Source organism: Colossoma macropomum, unplaced genomic scaffold, assembly GCF_904425465.1.
Source record: "Colossoma macropomum unplaced genomic scaffold, Colossoma_macropomum, whole genome shotgun sequence".
NCBI classification, from domain to species: Eukaryota; Metazoa; Chordata; class Actinopteri; order Characiformes; family Serrasalmidae; genus Colossoma; species Colossoma macropomum.
Genome location: NW_023495761.1, coordinates 516,217 through 529,792, shown reverse-complemented (window position 1 = coordinate 529,792; position 13,576 = coordinate 516,217). Strand labels below are relative to the sequence as shown.

Genomic DNA, 13,576 nt, shown 5'->3' with positions numbered 1-13,576 from the left:
TATTTTTCAGGAGATATTTCTCAGAAGATTTGATATAAGATAATCCACCTGCAAAATGATGGGCAGAGACAAATAATAATGAGTAAAAATTATTTACATATTAACATATTTACAGTCTATATTTAACATGCATTTAACTGGAAATTATACTATACTTTTTTCTTGTCCACAGTTTGTCTTTATTACAGCTTCCATTGTTTTCAAGACACTGGCGTTCCGTTTTTTAAAGAAATCTGCAGGGATATTTTTCCACACCTCCAAAGTTCAGTCTTAAAAGTTGCTTCTCACAATCCATGTAATCCCAGCCATATTCAGTGATGATGACTGCTGGACTCTGGAGTGGTCAATTCATTGTTCTAAGGACACCAGCAGCTTCTTTGTTTGATTCACAAATGTTCTTCTTTTATTATCTATGTCCTTTTCTCAGTAACAGCTTCTTGTCAGCTACACATCCTTTCAGACTCAGAGTGTTGAGTTGTCTTCTCACAGTGGAAGGATGGACAGAAACACCTGTGGATTTTCTCCTCTCTTTCAAAGATGAAAGCTTTAAGTGCTGTTTGCCTCATTGGGGACAGTTTTGGTGGTCTACCAGGTCTTGCATGGTCATTAGGAGTCCCATTTTTTCTGTATCCTTTAATCATTTTTTGAACTTCAGTTTTGGAAACTCATGATGTGTCTTATTCTTATTCTTACTTATTTCTCCTTCTTTACGGAATCTCCCCAAAAACATCTCCTGAAAAAGAAGAACTTGTACTTAAAGGCTGTTTTGACTGAAAAAATAAATACATGAAAGGTGATCTTTTGCACAGCACTGTTTATAGCATAACAAAGGGTTCTGCTATGGTTCCAAGTCAATTAGGTGTTCAGTGCCTTGACTCAGGGTTGGAGGTGAGAAGAAAAGCTTCATTCCTAACAATTAGATCATGCGTAGTAACACTCATTCTTATCAGTTGTGAAGCTTCTTTTAAAACCACTTTTTCAGACACTAGGTGAGGTATTTGGGAGTTCATGTGAGGTGCAGTGCTTCTTGTGTCAAAGGTCTGAAGGAAATGCTGCATATTGCAGTTGGTTGGGCTTCTTTTAGTACTTAAGGCAATGCTTAAGTCTGATTTTAAGCAGGTTGGCTCTGGAATGATGAATAAAAAATGAAGCTTACAAACAGTTTTGAATTCAGGGACGAGGAATAAAAGAAATCATCTCATTATACAGTGAAAATGTAACTTGAACTCTGTATGCCAAAAGCTGTAGTGAATGGTGGCAAGAGTTCTGCTTGTTTTGTAGTAACAGATGGATTTGTATGGGTGAGTGCAGTTGTGTAGCAGTTGGATGAGGTTTTAAATATATGGAATTCACCACTTTAACTCTTGCTTGGACTGACTAACTGCATCAAGTTAGCAAGCCTTATCCCTTAGGGACAAGCAGAAGATATTTCCAAAACAAGCGTGTCATTTAATGCCAACAAATCAATCGCTGCAGAAGTGTGACCCAAACCGACAGATGGATCGACACTGAGGCATTTTGCTGTCTCTCAAATATTTTCTAACAGCTTGAGTGGGATGGAACCAAGCAGATTCCACTCCATTCAATTCCATTCCATTCCAAATGTACAGTGTGAGTTGTTCCAAGGCATTATTGTGGAAGCAGTAGAAGTTGACCTATCCATGCTCCGTCCACAACAGCTTTCTTTCTAATCATACTGTTGCGAGTAATGCCGGCTCTACCTAATAAGCGACATAAGCAGCTGCTTAGGGCCCTGTGGCCATCAAGGGGCCCCCCAAACAACTTCTGGGTCATTGTAAAGTTATGTTGTCTAAGATGCTTGAGTGTTGTAAGAAAAAAACAATAGATTAATACTTGTGCGTGTGCACGTGGAAGCATGACGTTTGAGACAAACAGCTAAACGCATGAAACATGATAAGCTATATAGAAAACAAATCATACTACCCAAATATGTAGAAAGTAAAGCTAAGACCACAAACTAAGCATAGCCCCCAATCCACCAACTAATTTCTTGCTCATGAGGTGCAGGGTTTAAAATGCACAATAAAACTGGCCATTAACAACCTCAAGACAAGACAGACAAAGACAAGTTAAATGATGTTAATAAATAAGTTTTTTCCCATCAAAACAGTCTACGGAGATGTTATTTTACTCGCGCTGAGAAGAGTTCGTGAAACAACAACACAGACGGGCCACAACACCACGTATTTTGCGCCGTTTCTTTTCACACACACATACATCTGATCTTGAGAGTTAAACAGTGTCATTCTAATGATAAATGTTCTTTCAGTATGGTTTTGAGGCTCATGCATCCACCTAGCCTGTGTGCGTGGTGCCATTGTTAAAGAAAGTCTCTCAACAGCACGTCTTTTGAGACGCTAATGCAAATTCAAGCCTGGTTTTAAAAGACGGATACAAAGTTGATGCAATTCTGACTGTAACTTTAGTAAGCTGCATCTATACTCACTTTCTTTGCAATCATCTCACATTTTGCACAATCCTTCCTCAAATGCATATGTACGAGGAAGAGAAGTGCACTTCCGGCTTTTCCATGCGCATGGGCCACGCTGGAAAAAAATACAGTAACCTACTAACAGCAGAGTTGCCAGGTAGTTACTGTAATTAATATTTACAGTGCTTATACTGTAATGTTGTATTACAACTACATATTGGCAAAAGTTTTAAAATTTGCCTTTAAATTGCACCTTAAATACTTTTAAAGTAAAAAATTATAACAAGTATAAATTGTCTAATCCAAACAGCAGTTTAAAAATGACTGCTATCTAATAATAATAATAATAATAATAATAATAATCATCATCATCATCATCATCATTTAATAATATGTACAGTTAGGCTGTAATGTTTAAATGTTTACTAAATGGTTCACGTGTAAATGGACACATAGAAAATTTAAATATTTTACGTCTTACAAGCTCCAAAAGCGAGAGCTGTATTATATTAAACTCAGATCAGGAAGTGAATGTGTACACCATTGTTAGCTTGGCCATAAAAATTGAATGTGCTAGGAAAAGTAGCATACTATTTGATAGCTAGCAGGTGCTAGCCAGGTAAGTTAAATTTGCACTAGTTAAGTATAACCCAGTTTTATTTACCCTGGTTTACAGATACTCCTGCAGCTCAGCATTTAAATAATGGAAAACTGAAAAACAAAATTAAGTTGCAGTAAAGACCATCATATTGTAGCTTTAGAAATGTACTTTGGCATGTAGTTTTAGAACAAAGGTGATGATACTGTTTGTTGTATTTATACAACATTGTTTGTATAAATAGTCATACATTAAGGTGCTTGATATAGTATAATGTGTATGTACTGTAAATATTTTCCAGAATTTAACACAGGATCCTGTATAAACCTGTAAAGCACATTAAAAGTATCAGAACTGTTTTATTGCAGTATGTTATTGTAGAAATTCTGGATATTATTTAAAGTGACATGCATGTTTAGGTTTGGGCACCAGTTTCATAAATAACACAAAGGCACAGTTTGTCCAGTTTGCACCTAAAACTGAAGCTTAACATTGGGCTACCATTGTTTGCCCTAAATAGTCTGAATATGAGCTCTGAAATAGTTCTGAAATCTCAGGATTGTGCACAATTTATTTATTGTTTTTTTTTTCATTTTTGCTGCAGTTTGGGATCTCTACCATAACTGTGCCATCTGGTACACTTCTGTAGCTAAGTTTGATAAGAGCAAAGGCATTCCCCTTCTTTTATCTGTCTACAAATGTAGAAATAAAATTTAAGAGAGATTTAATTTGAGTCTCAGTTCATGCCCTTGTGAATTTCCCTCTACAAAGCAGTGGGCAAATGAAATAGCCGCCCTTCTCGGAAAGATCGAGCTCCAGCCTCAAGCAGTTGATAGATATTCAACAGAATACATCTGGATTTCTTGATAAATTACCCCCTCTCCTCTGCCGTCCCATATGCTCCCTTTGTTTTCTGGGTGGAAATCTTGGCGTCACTTCAACCTTCACCGTCTGGCACCAAGTTCGCAAAGACGATCGTGAAGAGTCGCTGGCGTGGAGATGAAGAGTTTAATTGCTTTTTAATTCCTGTAAAATCTCACTAAGAGCTCTCATTTGCTAACATCCTTTCATGAATGGACCACCAAAATAGTCCTAATCTACTACAGTGTGAGTTTTAAGCAGAAAGTATTTTAGTTTGATTTTAGTTTGCATTTTCTTCATCAGTCTAGGACCAAAAACATGATAGTCTTCCATTTAGCAGCTTTATAAACATGACTGCCCATGCTGCTGGCTAATGTAAAATCAGTGAGAGTTTTTTCCCTCCTCTGAGGGTTCCTGCACAGAGCATTTTCAGTATGCAGATGGCACTGTTAAATGTAGCTGGGGACAGTGATGAGTGCCTACATATGGACTCGGGGAGGCAAGGGAGTGCAGCCAAAGAAGATTCACACACCCAACAGAAATCAGCAGTGTTAAAATTAACACCTGCAGTTTAAACGCTAGCCCGATGTATGCTGTGCTATGACTCACTGGTGTGACTAGTAGACTGTAGATGGTAATCTAACATTGGTCACTCTGATGTGTAGGAGGAGGGGTGGTATCTTTGTGCTTCATTTCATTTAAATATTTATTGTGGACTTTTTTGCGTATTTATTTGGGCATTTTTACTTGTAAGAAATGTTATGTTACAAATTACATTGTAAATCCTCATTGCATTTCTTATGAATACTTCTGTTCAGGTTAGTTTGGGACTCGCTCTACATCTAAATATCAATCAGTGCATCTAGCTATCCATCCATTCTTCAGCCCATTCGTTCATCCATCCTTCCATCCATCCGTCCATCCAACTATTTGTCCATCCATCTGTTCATCTTTCCATCCACCTGTCCATCCATATTTGGCTCTATAAGCCACTCTTTCAACCAACTCTTTCACTTTGTCCTTCTTAACGGGCTTTGTGGTTACATGCTGTGCTATACTTGTTTTGTGGAAACCCCCAGTTTCTTGCATAGTCTATCTATATATCTATCCATCTATTAATCATCCATGTTTCCATCCATCCACCCATTTAACCATTTAGCCATTCATCTATCCATCTCCATCCATCCCTCTATTTATCCATCCATCCATCTTTTTGTCCATACATCCATCCATTTAACTGTTCATTCATCCATCTTTTCAGCTATCCATTCATCTGTCCACCAGTATCTGTCCATCCATCCATCCATCCAACTTTCCATCTGTCCATCCATTCATCCATTTGGACATGTATTGTCCATCCATTCATCCATCTATTCATCCAACATTCAACCATCTTTCCATACAGTCCTTTATCTATCCATCTGTAGATCCATCCATCTATCCATCTGTCCGTCAATCTATGCATCCATATTTATTCCTATTTAGGTAATCATCTATCATCACTGGCCATTGCATCTTTCCTTATAGACTCTATGGCTTCATGCTATGCAGAGATCTCCAGTCCCCACCACTGTCTTCGAATCTATCTATCTATTCATCCATCCAGCCACTCATCCATCCATCTATGCATCTGCATTTGAATCTATAAACCACTGTTTTCAGCCATCGTCTCTGGCCACTTCATCCTTCTTAATAGACTCTGTGGATACATGCCATGCAGAGACCCTCAGTCCCCACCATAGTCTTTAAATTAATAGTGTGCTGCTGCTTAGCCTGAAGAGCTCCATTTATAATTGAAACCGTTCCACGAGTGAGCCTGAGACTTGGGCTGGTTAGCGGAGCTCAGCGCCGCGGAGAACGCGAGAGGGAATACTTTATTATTTTCCTCACTGTTCTGTAGCATGGCTGAGGGCTCTTCCACTGCGCTTTGCTGAACATGAAACACAGAAACACACATATGCTCTTACACCCACACCCACACCCACACACAAACAAACCTACACACACACACACACACACACACACTTTCAGCTGATTCAGGGTGCAATGTCCTCACATCTAGAGACAGATATTAATGAGAGAATCTGTATGCATTTGAAATCACACATTTATATCCACTTAATTACTTGCAAATTAAAACCCCACTTTCCTCTCTCCTCCATCTTTCTATATTTCTTCCCTCTCTCTCTCTGTAGTTCTTTATACATCTCTCTCTCTTCTCTCTCTCTCTCTCATTCAAGTGGCATTTTATCATTTTGTATGATTACGCCTAGAGGCGTTTCTATCCGTCTCTCTCTTCTACTCCTCCCTCCATCCCCTCCTTGGCACTATCCATCTCTTTCAGTCGTACACCTTTTAAACAGGCTGATAAAGGCTCACTTTCTTTAGCACTGCCTTATTTATGTGCTTTCACCATTGCCTTCCTTTTTTTAACATGTAGGCCTGCTCTCCCTTCTGCATTCATTGCATGAATATCACAGTGAGGCCATATTACTGTAATGGCATCTACATTATGGATGGCCTCAAAGAGGATTCCTTGAAAAAAGGCTTTTACTCCTGTGTGTTATTGTCATGTCCATTTATCAGTCCGCCCAGACCAGGTCCACCAAGCTAGCAGAAATACTTAGAAATAAAGGTTCTTGCTTAACTTAATGGACAGTTCTAGAAAAAACTAAATGGTTTAAAACATTTACTATATTTAAATGTTCTGAAAAATGTGTAATACATTCTTCACACTCACACATCTCATTTACAAAAAAAATAGTTCTTTAAAGAACCATCCATTGAAAGTTTTTCAGGATTTTCAGGTTTTTCTGCAGTTAAGATGCTTTACTCTTTGCTGCAAAATCTAATTGTATGCATTCCATAAGCAAGAAAAAAGAATGTGGACACTCATATATCACATCCATTAGTGCTTAAACTTCTCGCTCATGGCTTGGATTCACTTCCATTCAGTCACAAGAGCAATAGTGAGGTCGGGCGCTGATGCTAGCCAATAAGGCGGGGTCTGCAGTCAGCATTCCAAATGTGTTGGATAGGGTTGATATCAGGACTATGTGCATGCTAGTCACACTCCTCCACACCAAGAACAAAGGTCATCAACCTCACTTTGTGCACAGGGGCACAGTCATGCTGAAACAGGAAAGGGCCTTCCCCAAACTGTTGCTTTAAAGTTGAAGCACACAGTTCTCTAAAATCTCTGTATGCTATAGTATCACGATTTCCCTTCAGTGGAACTAAGGGACCCAAACCATGAAAAACAGCCCCAGCCCTATTATTCCTCTTCAACCAAACTTTACAGTTGGCAGTCTGCATTTAGGCAGGTGGGGTTGTACAGGCAAATCCAGTCCATTAGACTACCAGATGAAGCAACAAATGATGGTGTGCTTTACAGCATTTTTACCAACATCTGGCATTGTGCATGGTGATCTTATGGTTGTTTGGCTGCTCTGCCATGGAAATCTAATCCAGGCAGTTTGGAGGTTAGTAAACAAAGAAAGTGCAATCAAAGAAAAAGAGTATTATCTGCTTTAGAGACCCTGACAAGTCACTGTGTTTTATTTTTGAAAATGTGACTGCAAACAGAGCGATAGCAAGTTCTGAAGTCTGAAAACTTGAAAACCCTGGAAAAACTTGATTTTCTTGAAGATGAGTGCTGAAATAGTACAAGTGCTTCTTGAGGGTTGTGATGATTAAGGTGGAGACACATCAGGAGTATGATGTGGCTCCATACAGCTAGATAATAAAACATATCATAAGGACCTACACTAAAAATGAGACTTCCAGTGACTTTAATAGATTGTTAAAATGATTGATTGTTGAGATTATTTATTTATTTTATTATTATTATGTGTACTTTCCTTGTTTTTTTCAGTAAAATTGTGAAAACATTCACAGTTTTTTATGCATTTGCATATTATTTTGTCGTAAACATTGAAAGTTGATGCTGATAACTGGTACTACTGAAATTATATTACTGGTAATGCTGAATCAGAGCATATTATTCACTTATAATAGTGCTAGATATCACCAATGTGTAGAAAAAGGTATAAAGATATACTCAGACAGCCTCTTTTAGACTGAAGGGTTAATGGCAGTATATCAGTTTAGACTTCAAAATGCATAAAAATATTTCCTTCTGGAAATGTACTTTTTATTAATGTTTACAATACTTCTTAAGGGTTACTTTATTTTAAAAGAAGAAAACCTAACTAATCAGTCCAATCACAAGTTGGTAAGACATTGTTTTAACATGGTGTGTCAGTACTCAGGAAGACAGGGTTCAATAACTTTATTTATTTTAAATTAAATATTGTTAAACCCTGTGATATATTCAGAAAATACTGTCATATTGAATTTGATCAGTACAGGCCAGCGCTAGCTGATATGTTTTTTTGTATGAGATTTTGAACTAGGAAGTAATTCTGCATTCAATTACGCTTATTCGATGGCTGTGATATCTTTAAGTTACAAAACCTCCCCTGAGGAAATCAGGATAAATATTCATTGCTTGCTTCCTCTCTCTCTCTCTTTCTCACTCTCTTTCTGTTTCTCTCTCTCTCTGTCTTAGACCTGGTGGTCCCGTGGGTAATATTTGGCATGATGGAACTTTTATTTCTTTTTTTTTTACCCCGAGAAGGTAGGACAGTAATTCCCTGGACAGAAGATTGAAAGGATGACTTTAGATTTGCTGCCTGTGTGTGTGTGTGTGTGTGTGTGTGTGTGTGTGTGTGTGTGTGTAAAAGAGCCAGCACCAGAGAATATTAGTGTTTGTGCGTGTGTGTTTAGGAAATGTGGTTGAGGTTGGGTTGGAAATTGCTCTGGCTGAAGAAGAATCACTTGCTGTACTTTTTTATCACGGCTGTGCAGACAGGAACAAAGACATCATTCAGTCACCCATTCACAATGCATATTGATCAGCTTCGTCACACCCTGTCTGTCCCCATAAACTCACACATCTCTCTCTTCCTTCAGCCTTCCCTTTCTTTTTCCACCTCCGTCTATATCCCTCCCTTGCTGTTCTTATGTTAAGCTACATTCACATTATAGGTTTAAGTGGTGCAAATCTGATTTTTTTTTTATTTTTATTTTTTGGCCAAAATGTGACAGATATGATTTTTTTAGTGATGTGTGAACACAAACAACTGGATCTTTTTGAACCACTTTCATATGTGTTCTTAGATCGGATGCATACACTGTGTGTTAAAAAGTATTAACACATATCTTCCAATTAGTGAATTCAGCTACTTTAAGATGCCTTCATTGCTAAGAAGTTCAATTACGCACGTAGAGCTAGTATTATCTCCATAGAAAAGCATTGGCCAGTAGAATGGGACACTCAGGAGCAAGCTCAGAGTCAAGCGTCTGCTAAAGGGTTATAAAACCCCTAGCAAATGGCTGGGGAGCAGCGGAGATCTGTCTCTGGAGTGAAGGAGCTCCGTCCAATACCTTTGGGATGAGCTGGAGTGACATTTGTGATCCTGAACTAATCATTTAACATCAGTGATTGACTTCACTGATGCTCCTGTGGCTGAATGCATTCAAATCCTAGATGTTCCTAAAGACTTCGCAGAAGAGTAGAGGCTGTTACAGCAGCAAAGAGGGACAAACTCCCTATTAATACCCTTGCTTTTAGAAGACACGTCAGACGAGCAGGTGTCTACAAACTTTCATGAGATCATATCCTGGAACATTCCAGTTCCACCCTGGCTGCACCCACTAACACCTACCATATAGGTGCACCTTGTACGTTTACAGTTATTGACTGTAGCCCATCTGTTTCTGCACAATTTGTTAGCCCCCTCTACTCCATTCATCAGTGAAAAGGGACCACCTTAGGACCACTGCTGACCAGATATTATTTAACTGGTGGACCAAAGCAGACAGTAAGCGTGTAAAAACACCAGCAGTGCTGCTGTAACTGATATACTTACACACAGCAACATGCCACTATAAACTTGTTGTCACTGCTGTGCTGAGAATCATCCACCACCCACATAACTTGTGGTCAGTGGTGGTCCCATGGTGGTCTCTTTCCATTGATGCATGGGGTAAAGGGGAGCTGATAAAAGTATGCAGCAAAAGATGTGTGACTTTAGTCAGTAACTACAAGCCTACAAACTGCACCTATATAGTGTATCAGAATAATTTATTCAGTAACTACTATGAAACTAATAAGTAAGTTAAATTATGAAAAAGACAACTTACAGTGTGGGCCCACTTAATTGGCTTAAGGAATTAATTAGCGATAAAAGCACAAATGAATTTGGACACTTCATCATTAGGCTGTGTCAGCGTTCACCAGTGGCATAAACAAATCAACATAAACTGCCTGTATCAGCAAAACTAGTGAGACCGTCCTGTTAGAAGTGATGCTGCTGATACTGAACATCTCACTCTTGAGAAAAGTCTGTAGACATGGGTGGAATTTTGTTTTAAAAAGTTCTAAAACAAACAGTCGGCACATTTAATAGTGCCCTAAAGCTCATTTAGGAATCTGTTTTGGTCACACTGAGTGTGCGAATGTGGGCCAGTTCAGGACAGAGGTGTGTTCACACTGCAGACAGATATGGGTCACTTACAAACCATCAAGAATTTGAGCAGTAAGTCATTCTCTCTTCTCCACTATATCCATTAATCTCTCTTTCACTCTATCTCCTTCTTTTTTATCTTTTTCTCTCTGTCACACTCTCACTCTCCCCTTCTCCTTCGTTTCCTTGTCTTGTTTCCCCTTTATCTCTTTCTCCATCTTTCTCTCTTTCTCGCTCCTCCTCATCCTTCTCATTCTTCTTTATCAAGCTATCTCTCCCCTTCTCCTAATCTTTCTTATTCTTCTCTCCCCCCTTTATTCCCCCTCCCTCATTTTCTTTTTTACCTTTATCTGTTTATCCCTCTTGCTCTCTTGTTTTTTTTCTTTTTCCCTCTCTCTCCCCCTCATCCTTCTCTTCCCCTTCACCTCTCTCATTATTCTCGTTCTCTCTAATCATCCTTATCCCTCTCTTTTTCCTTAATCCAACTGTCTTACTCTTTTTCTCTCTCTTTTTCCATTTTTACCCTCTTCTCCTCTTCTCTTACCCATTTATCTCTCTCTTCTTCTTCTTTACCAACTCCCCCTCTCCCTTTGTTCCTCCCTATAGCCATCCATCCATCCATCTCTCTCTCGCGTATTTTTTCTCCTTTTTCCTCTTTCCTCCTCATCTTTCTCTTTCCCCTTTATTTCTCTCTCTCTGTCTTTCTCTCTCTTTCTCTAATCATCCTAATCTTTCTCTTTTTCCTTTATCCAACTGTTTTTCTCTCTTTTTCTCTCTCTCTTTCCCTTTTTTCTCTCCCTTGTCCTCATCCTTCTTTCACCTCTAGATTTTTCTTCTTTTCCACCTCCCCCTCTCCCTGTATTCCAACCTATATTCATCCATCCATCCATCCATCCGTCTATCTATCTCTCTGACTCTTTCATACTTTGTCTTTTTATATCTCTCTTTCTCTACTCTTCACTTATTAGCTCATACATAAGGCAGCATTTCCTCTCTCTCTCTTTTACACCACTCTATTCTCTCTCGCCCTCCCCTACCAGCTGCATGCTGGTAAACTAAAATTGAATCAGAATACATATCCGAGCTTTAATATCAGAGAATCTACTCCATCTCATACCATGGAGAAGTAAACATCCGTGTTTTTTTCTTTTCATCTGTTTTGCTTTTCGCTCATAGAAACTCACAGATCTATCCTGCAGAGATATTTGTCGGGGATTGTTTCAAACATTTCTCTCCCCTCAGCCTGGCTGCAATCTTTCACTCTGTACTTTTTAATCTGAAGGGCGCCGGCTCAGTAAATGCACTTCAAAAGCGAGAGAGGGAAGGGGCCATTCAGCAGGGTTAAGAGAGTAGGAAGAGGCCACTTTTGATTTTCAGCCCTCTGGGTCTGACTTCACACGCCTGCTACAGTCCTTTTTCACACTTCCAATCTACCTCCACCTGCCTCTAGATCTCTTAATTAAAGGTGCGGTGGAGATGAATGAAAAGTATAAACACAAGATGAGTCCATTCCCAGACTCAAGACTAGCCTTCAACTTTGGCGGTCTTTATAGATGTGTGAAAAGGCAGACTTTTCATACAACAACAGTAAACACTGTGGCTGAACTTTTGTCCTGGAGAATTTTTCCTTTTTGCTTTTGTGCGTCATCCTCCAACAAAGTTACACATATATAATATTGACCCAGGCTGAACATCTGGGAGCTTTTTGGAACACAATGAAATAATGCTTCTCACCCAGTAGAGAAACTTATTTTAAAAGTTCAGGCTATTATAAAGAGCATGGCATAATGAACATAATTCAAAAACTCCATGGTGTTTGTCTTGGGTAATATTACGCTAATATGCGCTGGCCTAATGGTCCATTTAAAGTTCTGAGCCGAGCGCAAAGTTCAAGGGCCGGCCCAGAGCGCGGTGCCATCATTCACAATTACCGGCCTGTTCCACTCCATAAGTGGACCCTGATTTGATTACGCCACGAATACTAATTAAATCCAAATCGACTGAAGGCCAGTGTGTGTGGAGGGGCTCGTTAAGCCCGTTAGATGTTCATTAAGGGCGTCAGGCTGGCGAACTCTGCGCTGTAGTGTGCCGTCTCTGCGGGCTAGCGCTGTTAGCATGAGGCCAGGGGTTAGCTGCTGAGAGAAATGGGCTAATTGGAGGTGACTGCTAAACTCCATGCAGAAGTCAGCTATTAGCATGGCTCAGCGTGGTCAATACGGCAAGCCGGCTTGTGGCGGAGTGTAGTAAGCTTTGGGGTTTTGTGGTCTAGCACTGGCATGGTCAGGATTCAAATCACAATCCCTGTGACAGAGCTTGCCTCCTGGCCTGCAAAACAGCACTTTTACTGGTTGCCTTGCTGAGAGTGCTGAATATATGATATCATTTTGAGTCACTTTTTCACCCAGAAACTCATTTTAAGCTTTATACATTTCTGTGAACGTAAATCTGGTGTTATCAATTATGGCCTGGCCTCTGATTCTGAATAGAGGTGGATAGTAACTACTTACATTAACTTAACAAGTACTCAAGTAAAATGATAATGTATTTGTTTTTTCCTAAGCATCTTCCAATGATGATGACTTTTTATTCCACAACCCCATTTCCAAAAAAGAGGGGGTGCTGTGCAAAATGTAAATAAAAACAAAATGCAATAATGTGCAAATCATTTAAACCCTATATTTAATTGAAAATAGTACAAAAACAACATGGCAAATGTTGAAACTGAGAAACTTTATTGTTTTCTGAAAAATATATGCCCATTTTGAATTTGATGCCAACAACTGATGAAACACAGTGGTAAGCATGCCCCCCGTCCCAATTTTTTTGGAACATGTTGTTGGCATAAAATTCAAAATGGGCATATTTTTCAAAAATACACAATATTTTCAACAAAAATTTCTCGGTTTCAACATTTGATTTGTTGTCTTTGTACTATTTTCAATCAAATCTAGTGTTGATTTGCACATCATTGCATTTTGTTTTATTTACATTTTGTGCAGCGTCCCAACTTTTTTCAAAATGGGTTGTACTTTTTACTCAGTTGCATTTTTGTAATTCACATTTAATTCCTAATTCCTTTTTTTGCTTTTAATTTCATTATGCAATGTTGGTGTACTGCTTTTTGACTGACTTTGT

At 39.0% G+C, this 13,576-nt stretch overlaps 1 protein-coding gene across 1 annotated transcript in view; it reads left to right on the top strand.

Annotated features, from left to right (window-relative positions):
• Nucleotides 1–13,576, top strand: part of epha6 (eph receptor A6) — a 181,038-nt gene that overhangs the window by 75,738 nt on the left and 91,724 nt on the right. The gene's annotated exons all lie outside the window — the stretch shown is intronic.